The following is a 15,238-nucleotide window of genomic DNA, read 5'->3' on the forward strand; positions in this document are numbered from 1 at the left end:
GACTTGCTGAGTTTGTCCAGCACTTTTGTGTACTGCACTAGACCTCAGCATCGGCAGATTTTTCTTGTTTTTACCTGGGAGTAATCACTGGATCTACCCTGGACTGGGTTTTCTGGTTTAATTATGGTCAAGAAAATGGTTGGAGGCTCCTGGAACAGGATTCTAATCTAGTTCAAGAGCACAGAAGTTCGTGTATATGGGGTCTGAGTCATCGCAGCCCAGCTGTTAATATGATGCACTGCACAGATGGTCCATAATTCAGCATGCAACTGACATTAAGCTGACAATCTTGTTCAGTGGCTATGAGAACAAAGTCCTAGCCTGTTTTTGAGACACTGTTGGACGCACACGTAATCATTATACCACTGAAAAACCTACATCAATAGACAGATAGACGCTACTGGAAAAATAAACAAATAATTCCACAGTTTATTTTTTCATTGGTGTGAACAGCACAAGAAAACAATCCGTTTGGTACTGGCTACATTCAGCAAAATGTAGATCACGCTTTTCATTGGAAATCTTATGATGACTGAGATAGACATTTTTTTGAGACTTGATGGATTATGAGTACATCCAAGGGTAAAAACTATAGATTCTGAAAATCTAAAATAAGAACAAAAAGTGCTGGAAACTTTGGGTGAAGACCCGAAATGGTAACTCCATAAAGACCATAAGATAAAGGAGTAGAACTAGGCCACTTGACCCAACGAGTACACGCCACCATTCCATCATGAGCTGATCTATTCTCCCATTCAGTCCCACTCCTCTGCCTTCTCCCCACAAGTCTTGATACCTTGACTATTTAGATGCCTATCAATCTCTGCTTTAAGTACACCCACTGATGGCCTCCACAGCCGCCTATGGTAGCAAATTTCTAGAGATTCAAGTTAGTTTCTCATTTCGCTGATGTTGTCTGATCTGCTGAGTTTTTCCACTATTTTATGGGGTTTTTTTAAATCTGAGAGTTAAAGATAATATTACTAGAATTTCTTTTGGAAAGATATACAAGTTTATTGAAATTTATTTAAAGATGAGTTGACTTGCCTGGAAAGCACACAAGACAAAGCTTTTCACTACAGTACTCCCCGACATACGCCCGTGTTCTGTTCTGGTGATATCTGGGGAATTGCCCTACCTATGATCGATTTCCTTCTCATTTTCCCTGTTGCTGCAGACCCTGGACACTCTGCCGACTCCACTGGCCTCTAAAATCTGTCTGACTATCAAAACACTGAGCATCAGAATCAGAAAAAATTGGACACAAGGAGCTAAACTGCAGTGAAATATCTCAACATGGCGAGCACCGAGGTCAGCTCTCACGAGGGGGTGGCCACCAGCTAACATGGCGGTCACCATAGATAGGCCCTATTTTCATCTAAGTTCTATATTTTTTCTTTTTCAAAAAAAAATTTTGGATGGACATAAGTTACATACGTTGCAAGTTGGGGAGTACCTGTATTTCTCAATACTATTGTCCATTTTGCCTTACAGAGGAGAGATGAAGTGCATTTGGACTGTACTCTCCTGCACCTGCTAACAGTGGCAGATAGCTCCAGTAACCTGCTTTCAACCTGCCCTCCAGTGAGGTGTGTGTCAAGTTTGCATGTCCTCCTGTCACCTGGTGGGTTTCTTCGAGGTGCTCTGGTTACCCTCCACATCCCAAAGATATGCGGGCTACTACGCTAATTGGTCACTGTAAATTACCTTGTTTATGGGTGGGGGAGGGGGGGTGAATATGGAAAAGTCTTGATGGGCAGGTGGGAAAATAAAATGGAATGAGTGTAAAGGGAGTGTAAAGACTGCTGGATACATGCCTCACGAACAATGAAGAGGACACTCTTAATTCTCCAGCTCAAAAGCTGTGTCGACATTTTATTATTTTAGCATCAATCTTCTACTACCCAGGTCTCCCTAGCCGCCCCCTGCCTTTCTTATTGACTATAGACCTGCAGGTGATGTGATGTACCCTTTCCTCCTTCCGAGCACCACACATGTGCGTGAACCACTGCTCTTCCTGCACCCTGTTCCAGCCCACACACACGTGAAACGTTTCCCGAGTGTTAGCATGAATGCGTCACCTGCGGCAATTGGCCCTACTCAAGGGTTGTGTAATTATGTAACTGCAATAAGGGAGTTTAATAGTTGGAGTGGCCTTGGTGAGCTAAGTCCTATCTCCATGTTGAATAATTCCATAGTATTCAAAGCACAAGAGCACAGGTATATAGAAACTCTGAATGGCTCAAAGCTCTGATCGCCAAGAATGTCCATTGCACTTCAAGGATTTTTTAGAAAATGCAAACACTTACCATAAGTGTTATTTGAGAAAAGATCTACTGATGTTGGAGAGGGTTCAGAGAAGATTTACACAAATAATCCAAGGAATGAAAAGGTTAGCATATGAAGAATGGTTGTTGGCTCTTGAATTGTTCTCATTGGAGTACAGAAGGATGAGGTGGAACCTCATAGAGATATTTCGAATCCTGAATGGTCTGGATTGGGTAGATGTGGCAAGACTGTTTCTCATGGTATGATAGAGGACAAGAGGGCACAACTTTAGAATAAAAGAGCATCAATTTAAAACAGAGATGCGGAAGAATTTCTTTAGCCAGATGGTCACGAGTCTGTAGAACTTGTTGCCACAGGTGGCTGTGGAAGCGATGTCATTGGGTGTATTTAAGGCAGAGATTGACAGATATTTGATGAGTCAAGGGTTACGGGGAGAAGGCTGGGGAGTGAGACTGAATGAGAGAATGGATCAGCTCATGATAGAATGACAGAGAAGACTCTATGGTCCAATAGGTCTACTTCTGATCCTATATCTTGTGGTTTTGTAAGCAGTTGATTCAATTTAACATCCAGCTACAAATTTTAATAGTGCTACAACTGATATGGTGCAGCATTCATACATAGAACAGATTTCACATGGGATGTTCGTTATCATTTTGCTCCACTTGGATTTCAAAGAGCAAATATACTTTAAGAGCATCAACTTGGCTCAAACACTGATGTACTCCCAATGTGTACACATAATGCATTTGTCAATTTCAGTATCTGCTTCCTGAGAGAGAGCATGCAATGGCCAACTGCCTTCAAACTGGAATAACTGGTGAATAACAGCAAACAAGCAAACTGATTTTTTAATTCACAGCAAGTATATTTATTCTGCAACAATCCCTCCTCTCCATGGATTCCACCGACATCTCTACAACTCCTGCTTCCTAGCTAACCTACCAAGAGACCTGTCACACCCCAGACTCACTCCCTTCTCCATCCATCCACTGGGGAGAAGGCTTAAGAGTGAAAGCATGCACCAACAGACTTAAAGACAGTTTCTTCCCCGCAGCTTTCAGGCTCCTGAATGAACCCCATAATCTATCGTGCTATCTGTTTATGCTCTCCTGTTTTCCCCTTCCTGAAGTTTAGAATCAGTTCCTTAATGTAAGGTTGCTGTTGTTACATCACTCAACCAGGTGATCTATCTTACTCCTATACACTTCCTCATTGCCGTCTGTGACTCTTCCAAAACTGTGTGTCATCGGCAAATTTGTAGATGGCATTTAAATTGTGCCTTGCCATGCATTCATGGGTATAGAGTAGAGTAGTGGGCTAAACACACATCCTTGGGATGCACCTGGGTGGAGCGTCAGTGAGGAGATGTTGTTACCGATCCGCACTGACTGTGGTCTTCCAATGAGGAAATCACAGATCCAGTTGTAGAGGCACAAGTTTTGAAGCTTGCTGACCAGGACTGAGGGGATGATAATGCTGAATGCTGAGCTGTTGTCAATGAAAAGCACTCTGTCGTAAATAATTTTAAAAACAAAACAAAAAAAATTGATACTCATTTCACTAGCAAAGTTTGCAACCTGATATTTGATATCACAGACTGGATTTTGGTCGTGATCTCTTGTCATTATGCATTTTAATTAGAAAATTGCCGCTTTGTGTATTTTCCTGGCCAATCATGCTTCCTCTCTCTCGGGCCTTTGTAAATCTGCTCCAAATGGAAATGCCTTAATTGGATGCAACACCTTATGTTCCACCTTGCTGTTGCTTTGTGTTTTCCTGGTTTATTTCAAGCATGCTAAACATGGAATACCTGAGCTGACAATTAAACTGACTCCAGAGATCAAAGCTTCTGCTGTATTAAACACACATTCACCCTTCACCAGGATGATGAATGATGTCATTTATCTTGACTTAAATCTTGAGATGTTTGTCAAAATTTTCTGCCCCAAAAGTTTTTCATTGCGTTTGGCTGAAGGATCCCAGACCTGAAAGTTTAGCTCTTTCTTTTCTTTCCACGAATACTGCCTGACCTGCTGAGTGTTTCCTGTAATTTCTGCTTTTATTAACGGAGCAGTACGTGGATTCGCTCCGGTGACCTGAGTTCGATCCTAATCTCCGGAGCTGTCAGTGTGAAGTTCTTGCCTTTGCTGTGACTGCACCGAGTTTTCCGCTGGTGCTCTGCTTTCCTCCCGCATCCTAAAAAATATATGGGTTGGTATGTTAACCAGCAGCTGTAACTTACCTCTGTTGTGGAAATGAACTGTGGAATCTGGTGGCGGGGGGAGTCAACTTGGTGCAAGATGCACTTTAGCCTGCCCGAAACCAGTTGGCCTTTCAACGCACAAAAATGTTGGTGAGGGAATGCTGCCAACTGGCACATTCCAGGCTGCAGGGTTACGTGGCAAGGGATACACTGAGGTTTGGTGCAGCCAACGCAAGGGCGCTGTGGGGAAGGACCACTGTCTAGAGACCTCCCATTACCGGGCATTGAAGGGCTGAGACCAAGGAGATGCCCCTCAAACAACAGAGGGGGTAATGGAGTAAATAGAAATGAATGTAACAAGGAACAGTGATGGGAATGTATGGATGTAAGGGTGGGCAGAGACTGTGAACGGTTTACCTTTTGTAAATAATTTATTGCGATAAGGTCTATTTTTTGAGGAAAAATGGGTGGTAATGTGGGAGAATGAAATGGCTACCACGTTTGGTGAAGGTGGAAGCAAATATTCAGCCAGCAGATGCCTTGGACATGCTTTGCTTATAGCAGCTGTTTGAATAAAGTTGTGTGAATTAGGAATAGCGTCAGCCAGGATGAAGAGCTGGTTGATGCCGCTCACCGTTGGGGTAACTCTCTTATAGTGTCTCCTTATCCCTGTTTAATAAGAGTCGCCCAGTCAGAGGCTTTATCTGTAAACTTGAGTGGGGGGGGGGGCTAATTATGTTATTGCTCGTCTTTTGAGTGGCTCCATGGAGGGGGGGGGGGGAACCAGTAGATGCAGAAATGGGTAAACGTTTTCAAAGAATGTGACTGAAAATGAAGTAAAATGTTTTAAGGTTTATATATTCATGCAAGTGAAGTTTATTCTGTGTAAGTACAGTCTAGTATTTTTGTATTTTAAACTGTTTATTCTTAATATAGGTGTGTTAGTTAGGCATTGTAAGAGTGAGTCTCAAGCAACTGAAAATACCTATCCAGCATCTACAAATCACCATTGCAGCGCGTTGAATGATCCAAAGTCTTGTTAGCTCAAACCAAGGGTTTAATCAGCAAAAGACTGGAGCGTATTACAGCACGGTCCAGACTGACCTGGGTCTGGTTCGGAGCAGCCCTTTATGACCAGCCAGTGGGCGTGGCTACGTCTCTCAGCCAATCGCAACAACTATAAGCAAATATATACAAATATACATTGGTGATCCTGTACTATTACACCCAGAGGTGCCAGATACCAGGGATTTTACTGTATTGCATTTGGTAAACACACAAATCTTAAGAACTTGTCGGAATTCTCTAAACTGGACTAAGGTAGCTTTTATCAATGTATGTCAAACTCACTGCTGTGTCAGTTAAGACAACTGGCAGGACTATTGTATCATGAAAGCTACAGGCACAATAATTATGACCTGTGAAAGCAATTTTGATGATTTATGACTCTGCTCCAGGAATGATATGTTTTTGGTGTGCAAAGGAAAGAAGCTGGAGCCATTTTCTGATGCAAATATAAACTCATTTATTTCCTTCTCTTCAATCCCACGTGACCTGCTAAAGCATGTTTTCCTGGTGATCCTTGAATAAATCAGTCTCAAAGACTGGAACAGCACCTTCAAAATTTTGCATCATACATCAAACAATCTCTTCCCAATGGGAGCCATTGGCATCAGCAAGTCCAGAAATATTTCCGGAAAGAAAGAATTGAGTGACATTTTATAAATAGTTGGACTTAAGGCTGCGTGGCCTTCTAGCTCAACATCTCTGCCCAATATACACCCCCATATCACTTGATCCACCTACTCAGAAAGGTCGCCCGCACACCCCACACCCCCTAAGGTCTTGGCAAATTAGCAGTCTCTCCTTCAGTGTCGGGGAATCAAAAAGTAGAAGTCACAGGTTTAAGGTGAGGGGGAAAAGAATTAAAAGGGACCTGGGTGGCGTGTCTTTCCACTGAGAGGGTGGTGGCTATATGGAAGGAGATGGCAGTGCAAGCCAGGGTGGCAGGTACAATTACAATGTTCACATGTACAGGAAACAGTCTGAGGAAAATGGGTCAAGCGGGGAAAACAGAAGAACATAAAAGAGGGTGGCACGTTTAGCGTAGCGGTTAGCGTAACGCTGTTACAGCGCCATCGACCGGGACCAGGGTTCGAATCCCGCACTGGCTGTAGGTATTTGTGCATTCTCTCCATGTCGATGTGGGTTTCCTCCAGGTGCTCCGGTTTCCTCCCATCCTTCAAAATGTACAGGGATGGGGAGAGGGGTGTGTTGTAGATCAATTGGTGTAATTGGGCGGAACAGGCTAATGGGTGAAAGTGGCTATATCTTGAATGTCAAAAACTTGAAAAGCACTGCAGATGCTGAAATCTTGAGCAGAAAATTTAGGAAAAAAAATACTTTTCTAATATTTCAATATCATTAGGTGGCCAGGACTCTAGACATTATTATTCTTTTGACCAAAAATAGACTTTATTCACAATAAATTATTTACAAAAGGAAAACCATTTGAAGTCTCTCCCCAGACTTAATTTCATATCTATATATTTCCATGTTATATTCATTTCGTATTTTCACCATTGCCACCACTGTGGCACTTTGTCATTACTCCCCCCTCTGTTGTTTGAGGGGCTTCCCCTCAATCTCAGCCCCTCAATGCCTGGTGGGGGAAGACTCTAGATTGTGGTCCTTCCCCACAGCACCCTTGCGTTGGCTGATCCAAGCCTCAGTGCATTCCTTCGTGTGATCCTGCAGCCTGGAATGTGCCAGTCACCAGCATTTCTGCACTGACATCTTCATTTGCTGAAAGACCAACAAGTTTTGGGCAGACCAAAGTGTGTCTTTCACCGAGCTGATGGTCTTCCAATATTTATGGATGTCTGACTCTGTGTGTGTCGTCTGTCACGTTGACGCTCCTTAACAAGGAGCCTTGCATCCTTCTTCACACATGCTGAGCCTTTCTGCATTCTGCAAAAAGGTGGGCAACTGTGTCCAATCCACCACAGTCATCTCGAAGAAAATGTGCATTGTGGGTGATGTTCCGGGTGTACAGGACAGATCTAATAGGGAACAATTAGGCCAAGTCCTGATGCTTGTTTGTGAGCACTGGTGATGAGGCATTCCGACAGATGACCTGAACAATCTGGTTCAGGAAATATGACACTGGGTCCATCTCAGTGTCTGCAGGACCTTTTGTACTGAGCACTGCATGATGGCCTTGTGGTCAAAGTGTTTGTCTGGAAAAACTTTTCTTCCAAGGATTGGTGGTGTAGCAAAGTCCATGAGACTGGAAGATTGTGCACCAATGGTGCCAGGCCCATCCTTCCCAATGCCTAAGACAGGTAGAATCTCAGCAAGTGGCAGCACTTGGTGTCCTTGCACTTTCGTTCCATGCACAGCCTGATGTAGCTGGAAGTCACGTTGGATAGGCACTTTCCCCCATTGTTGGTGACTCTTCGAACCCTTTCCATTTTGTATCCCCATATAAACCGGAAGACTACTCTGGTGACCACCAGGGTGGAGGTGTGGAGGAAGGGCCACAACTGCCTACATACTCCAAACATTGTTATCTTTTGCCACATGGAGTATGCGACACGTGGCAAAGAGCTGTCACCAGCAGCTCCAGAGTTGGGCCTGACCACCTTAAACATTTCAGTCGATCAATATATCAAGGCAGTCAGTTCGTCAGACTTTGCCTGACATCACCCAGTAGCCTGCAGCTGTCCACCTCCGTCCCCGATTTCAATTAAGTTGTGCATCCATCGTTGATAACACAGAGCGATGTTACTCCATTTTTATGTAGGTGAATCCAAACTCGCGAGAGACTGCGAGCAAAAAGAAATCCATTGGAGGCACTCAGCAGAACCAGCGGGAGAAAAAGAATGGGCGACATTTCAGGGCAGAACTCTTCATCAAGGATTTGGGTGTTCTGCTGTCTAGTTCGCTGTGGCTCTGTTTTGAAAGGGAGAGGGAAATCTATGTTAATGAGATTCATGTGCAATATGAATATGTCCATTTCCTCCCCTTTCCAGCATGACTTGGCTTCCTCTGAAGTGAAATGATCTGTTTTTTTCTCTCCCTGTTGAGGGCTTCAAGCTGAGCTTCATCACCAAACTACTTCCAATCAAAAACTGACAGCTACTTTGCTCCTGCCTCACACATCCATGATGAACTTGTCAACTTTATTCACTCTGCTGTTAACTTTCACCTTGACCTCAAGCTCACTTGGTCCACCTCTGGCGACACTCACCCCTTTCTTGATCTCTCTGTCACCATCTTGGGAGACAATCTTTCTACGGGCATTTCCTACAAACCTACCAACTCCAATAATGACGTCAACTACACTTTTCCACACCCAGTCCCTTGTAAGGAGTCTATTCCTTCATCTCAATACCTCCATCTCCGTCATAACTGATCTCAAGATGAGATCTTCCAGTTTAGATCATCTGAGATGTCCTCCTTCTTGACAAAAATGTGGCTTCCCCTCTTCCACCAACTCAGCCTTTACTTGCATATCCTCTATTTCCCACTGATCTGCCCTGGCCTCCTTTTCCCCTTGATGGAACAGGAACAGGATTACCATTGTCTTCACCTACCACTCTACCAGCCTCTGCATCCTAAATATTATCATCTGCAATTTGGCTACCTGCAACATGATCCCACCAAGACACATTTCCCCCTCTCATGCCCTCTCCACCTTCCATAGGGACTGCTCCCTCCATGACTCCCTCATCCACTCATTCCTTCCCATTAATTGCCTCCATGGCACCTTCCTCTGTGACTGTAGGAAGTGCTACACTTGCGCCCACACCTCCTCCCTCACCACCATGCAGGCCCCCAAACAATCCTTCCGAGTGAAGCAACACTTAACATGTGAATCTGTGGGGTCATCTGCTTCATCCAGTGTTCCCATTGTGGCCTTCTCTAGATCAGGGAGACTGGATGCAGACTGGGAGATGGTTTCTCTGAGCACCTTCACTCTGTCCACGTCAATGATGGGTATCTACTAGTGGCCAACCACTTCAAATCTACACCCCACTCCCACGCCAGCATGTCTGTCCATAGCCTCACTGCCAAGCTAAGGCCTCCGTAAATTGGAAGAGCAACACCTAAATATTCGTCTGGGCACTCTCCAACTGGATGGCATTAAGATCAACCTCAGGTTTCTGTTAGCTAAGTCCCCTGTAATGTGCGTCGAAAGAACTAAAGACTTGTTGATCCAAACCAAGGCTTTTATTAACTAAAAGACTGGAGCATATCACAAGTAGGTCGACCAGTCCAGAATGACCTGGCCTGGATAGGCGCAATCCTTTAAGACCTGCCAGTAGGTGTGGCTACGCTCTCAGCCAATCACAGTCATCCTACACTACCAGATGTACATATGCACATTGGTGATAGAATCTGTACTCCCCATCCTCCCCTATCCCTCCGTCTCTTTTCCTAAAGCTTTCTACCCCCTTCCTTTATTCTCAGAGCTGTCCCCTCCCCCTTGTTTTCTTATGTGCCCTCCCTCCCTTATCCACCTATTACTTCTTGCATGTGGGCCTGTGTTCCTTCCCCTGCTCCTCCCACTCCATTTTATTCAGACATCTGCCTCCATTTTGCTCATACTTGAAGAAGGGCTCGAGCCCAAAATGTTGTTTATGTATCTTTATCTTTACTATATAAAGCACAATGTCTGACCTGCTGAGTTGCTCCAGTATTGTGTTTTTTTATCAATCACTGTATGGTGGACTTTGGTGTTTCACTCCTCTACTTCCAATCAACTCCAAGACTTGGACAACTCCCACCAATTCTCTGCACTCTCCACTTCTGCTCTTTCCTCCCTGTTGTGGTTAAACACACTTCTAGATCCATCTCATCATTCCATTAATGATCCAGAGGTTCATAGCTCCAGCGATAGACCAGGTATTTACATTCCAGAAGTTATGTATAAATCATGTCTCAGTCAGGGGAATGGTGAAGCAACCAGAATCAGAATCAGAATTTGTTGTCATTAAAATATCATAAATTTTGTTGCTTTGTGGCAGCGTCACAGTAGAAATACTATATAGTAAATTACATTTCAAAAATAAAATAAATATATAGTGTAAGAAGATAGTAGAAAGTGAGGTCGTGTCTGTGGTTCATTGTCCATTCAGAAATCCGATGCCAGAGGGGAAGAAGCTGTCCTTGTGCCACTAGGTGCTCGTCTTCAGGTTCCTGTACCACTTTCCTGATTGTAACAGTGTGAAGAGGGCATGGCCTGGGTGGTGGGAGTCCTTGAGGATAGAGGCTGCTTTCTTAAGACACTGCCTCTTGTAGATGTCCTCGATGGAGTGAAGAACGGTGCCGTGATGTTGCTGGCTGAGTTAATAACTCTCTGGAAATTTTTCTTGTTCTGTGCATTAGCACCTCTGTACCAGACAGCAATGCAATTGACAACCAACTTGTAGGAGCCTATTGGGTTCATTCATATCTCTCTGGAAGGGAATGTTGCTATCAGTGTACCCTATATCTGACTCCAGACCTACCAACAGAGTTGACTCTTAAATACCCACATCATTTTCTCCATTTAAGTAAACTCCTTAATTCTCCTGATAATTTGCTGATTCAAGAATAAATACTCATTCTTCTTTTATCTATTTACATTACCTCCATATTACTTTGTAAACATAATAAAAATGACACAGAACAGTGAGAGTAGTGGAAAATAATTCAAAAGACCATATACGGGGGGAGACCAAGTAAGGAACAAAATCAGATGACAGTTTAACCAGTATTAAAATATTTAAAAATGCTTACTTTTTTATCAGAAGGTTATGTAATGGTTGCAGAGCCACCATGAAGTAAGATTGGCCTGAAGTTAAGAAGGGCCTCAGCACTCAGTGTCAATCACAATGTTGCAACACTCTGATAAAACCTTTACTCAAACAGCAATGCCAAACCTGGTTACTTTACAGATGGGGCAACAGGAAGCTAGGTCTGTATCAGCTGGCAATTATAGTCTGTGCATACTCATTACTGCTGCTTGCCTTCACAGAGGTGCCAATATCACAGCCCAGATGATCTCTGGAGGCTTATCTTAAAATGTCAGCGCACAATTCATATCGATGGCAAAAGGAAAATGATACCAGGTAAGTATATGTGATCCTGGGGTTCATAAAGAGTATTGTGGAATATCCAATGATTGAATGCAATAAAAGTCAAAAAATCCAGATGCCAGATATCTGGACCACCCAAGAATCCAGACTTCTCGTGTGTGCGTGCATGTGTAAGCACCACAGATGCACACAAGCAACGTGGAAGTCATGGAAATGTAAGAAAAAGTATTATATTTGTTTTTTTTTTGTACTTTGTATTTTATATGAAAAAAATGTTTTGTTAATAAACTATCAAAATTTTTCTGTTTATTCTCCATAAATCTGAATTTTAAAGGTACTGCCTGAGAATCTGGAAAATCTGGACTGACCCATGCGTTCCGGATTTTAGAACTTTTACTATAATTGTAACCATGATAACTTCAGTCATTTACCTTCTCTCCACCTCCTCTTTTCATCAACTTGAAATGTTTGTTTGCTCTCTTTTCCACAGATGTGCGAGGCAAATTGTGGTGACCGGCTACATCACAGTCTGGCAAGAGGACACTAATACCCCTGTAAAAGGTAATGGACACAGTCCAGCACATCACAGGCAAAACTTTCCCCACCATCCTCTACAGGGAACGCTGCCTTCAGAGAGAAGCAGCGATCATCAAGGGTCCACACCACCCATCACAAGCTTTGTTCTCGCTGCTACCGTCAGGAAAGAGGTCTAGGTGCCACAAGATGCACAGGAACAGCTGCTGCCCTCCACCATCAGACTCCTCAACAACAAACTCAATCAGGGACTCATTTTAAGATTCTTACCTTTGCACTGTACTGACATTTTTCTCCCTGATTGCACAGTTTGTTTACATTCCTTTATTTGGTGACATGTACATTGGGTACAGTTTATTTTTGCACTACCACTATGTGGTGATTCCGCCTCGCCCACAGGGAAAACAAATCTCTGGGTTGTATGTGATGTTATGTATATACTCTGACAATAAATCTGAAATTAGTCCCTTGACACAAAACATTGACCCCGTTTCTCTACCCACTGCTGCTACGTGCCCTGCTGAATATTTCCAGTGATCTCCGTTTTTGTTTTGGATTTCCCGCATCTTTATTCAGCCTCTCCTATTTAGAGAGTTGCTGCATTTGCCATATCTCAGCTGTTGCAGAAAAAAACCCCAGTATCTGGCACCTATGGGTATGGGTAGATGCTGGATAGGTGAATTTTCAGGTTGCTTGAGATTGTGTGTTGCATGGATTGACAAACTAACTGCTGGAAGGGGCATCAATTTTTAACGTTCATATTTTTATCCATTCATTTTCTGTGACTTTTTTGTGGTTGCTTGAATTCCAGATAATGGGGATTTTACTGTGGTTTGGATAGGGCAGAGGGGAAGGGAGGAAATAAGCAAGTCTGCTTTAGAACTGTGAAGTACCCACTTAGTGGCATCAGGAGGAGAGAGGGTCATATTACCTCCGGGAACCATTACCAGCATTTGTTCAGTATTACAGCAAATGGATTGATGTTTGTGCATTGCAAAGCATTTGAGCCGTATGCCCCTGGAAATGAGATCGGAGCACTTCAATTCATCAGTGGAAAAAGGCCTGACTTTTGGAGATTGCTGGTGAGTTTCAGCAAACTGACAGAGGCCTTGACACTACATGCACAGCATGAGTGGCAATCACAAGGATGTGAAGAGGAAATGGAAATGACTTACCCAAGGCAGAAAAAGGGAGGAAGAAGCAATGAGGTAGGTGCTGCACTTGTTTCCATGCCAATGGGAAAGAGTAGCTAATAGCTTTCTCGTGTTTCATATTTCTTCATTGCATAGAATGAGGCCATTCTGCCCATTGAATTTAAGCAGCTCTGAGGAGTTCAATCCCTTTTCTCGCCTATTTGCCTACAACCCACTCTTCCACAAGCTACTTGGACTTCTGTCCCTCTCCACTGACACCAGGAGTTGCTTGTAGCATCCAATCAACCTGAGCATCTTTGGGGTATGACAAGACCCTCCACTGCACATCACAACATTGTAGTGAAGAGAGAGGAGAGCAACAAGTTCCTAACTAGTGACCTCTCCTGGACACACAACCTCCCTTCACTTGTCAAGAAGGTACAACAGTGACTGCAATTCCTGAAAAGACTGAAGCGGGCAAGGCTACCGGCCACCATTATGTCAGCCTTCTACAGGAACTCTATCAAGAGCGTCCTGGCCGACTGTATCACAGTGTGATATGGTTGCTGCAGAGAAATAGATTGGAGGTCAATCCGCAGGATCATGAGCGGTAAAGAGGTTCACTGGAGTCTCCTTTACCATCCCATCCCCCACTTTGACATGATCTAACAGGATTGTTGTTTGAAGAGGGTGCACAAAATCATTGAGAACTACTTCCACTTCGCACACAGCATCTTTCAGCTACTCCCGTCAGGAAAGAGATACAGGAGGATCAGAGCCAGCACCACCAGACTGAGGAACAGCTTCTTCCCACGGGCATATATGCCATGTAAATGTTGACCCCCCGCCCCCGTATTTGGCCCAAATCTTTCATTATTCGCATGTAAAAGTCATCCCCCTGTTATTTTACCCCAGCCACCCACCCACTGGAGCTTCCGACACCCCGACTGTGAACTCTCTCCTAGGCCCTAGCCGCCTGCTCATCCGAACTCCCAAGGACTTACTACCTGATCCCGGCCACCCACCTTCCCATCTGATCTCCCAACGCTCTGACCGTGGACTCTCGCCTAGGCTCTGCCTGTCCACCCATTCGAGTTCCTGATGCCCTGAATGTGGACTTTCCACTTTATCCCGGCTGCCCACCCACCCATCCAAGCTCCTGATGCCCTGAATGACGCAGGTATTTACCGCGGTCAAAAGTAATATGCATGTAATAATTGACCACCTAAATTTTACCCTAAAATTTGGCCCACAAATTCAACTATTACACGGGTATACACAGTATTTTCCCCCTTTTTCCTGCTGAGTGGTTTAATAACATACACTCAATACAATTACAGTGTTCCCTAATTTCTTCCACTTCAAATACTGAACTAATTTTGACTTTGCTATCTTGAAAACAGTCTGATGAATTTTCTCCCTCATCACCTTGAGGTCGCTCTAAAGGTGATCTGTTTGACAGCTGCAGTACTGGTGGAAACTTCTCCTACAATTTAAGGAATGTCGGCACAACATGGGAAAATTATAAAATATTTTTGGAGAATAAAAGAAGTGAAAAAGCAAGTTTATCTCTGAAAGTGTCCATTTCATCCTAGTTTACAATTTACTTTGGAACAGAAATGAGAAGGAGTTTCTTTAACCAGAGGGTGTTGAATCTATGGAATTTGTTGCCATGGAGACCAAGTCATTGGGTACATTTAAGATAGAAGTAGGTGAATTTTTGACTAGGAAGGGAATCAAGGGTTACGGGAGAATGGGGTTGAATGGGATATTAAATCAGGCATGATAGAATGGCAAGGTTGACTGAATGGGCCAAATGGCCTCATCCTGCTCTGGACCTGTGGTAACAACTGTTGCATGCATTCATTCAATAAATTAAAGTTGCTAACTTAATTGGAACAAATGGAGCAAAACGTAATTAATTTTGCATGCTCACCTTAATGGATTGATATGGAATAGCTTGTTGATTTCCTCCACAAGGTATTTTGGTG

General features: G+C 43.6%; 1 protein-coding gene across 5 annotated transcripts in view; it reads right to left on the minus strand.

Moving 5' to 3' along the window:
* ccdc137 (coiled-coil domain containing 137) overlaps nucleotides 1–15,238 on the minus strand; it is a 196,250-nt gene that overhangs the window by 1,345 nt on the left and 179,667 nt on the right. Inside the window, exon 8 of one of the 5 annotated variants that reach the window (XR_011354865.1) lies at nucleotides 4,323–4,488. The exons of 3 other annotated variants lie outside the window; for them this stretch is intronic. The gene's annotated coding sequence lies outside the window, so the exon portion shown is untranslated. Of the gene's footprint in view, nucleotides 1–4,211; nucleotides 4,489–15,238 lie in introns of those variants that run through there. One more of the 5 variants, XR_011354863.1, reaches the window with a different exon arrangement.

Source organism: Narcine bancroftii, chromosome 3, assembly GCF_036971445.1.
Source record: "Narcine bancroftii isolate sNarBan1 chromosome 3, sNarBan1.hap1, whole genome shotgun sequence".
In the NCBI taxonomy this organism is placed as follows: Eukaryota; Metazoa; Chordata; class Chondrichthyes; order Torpediniformes; family Narcinidae; genus Narcine; species Narcine bancroftii.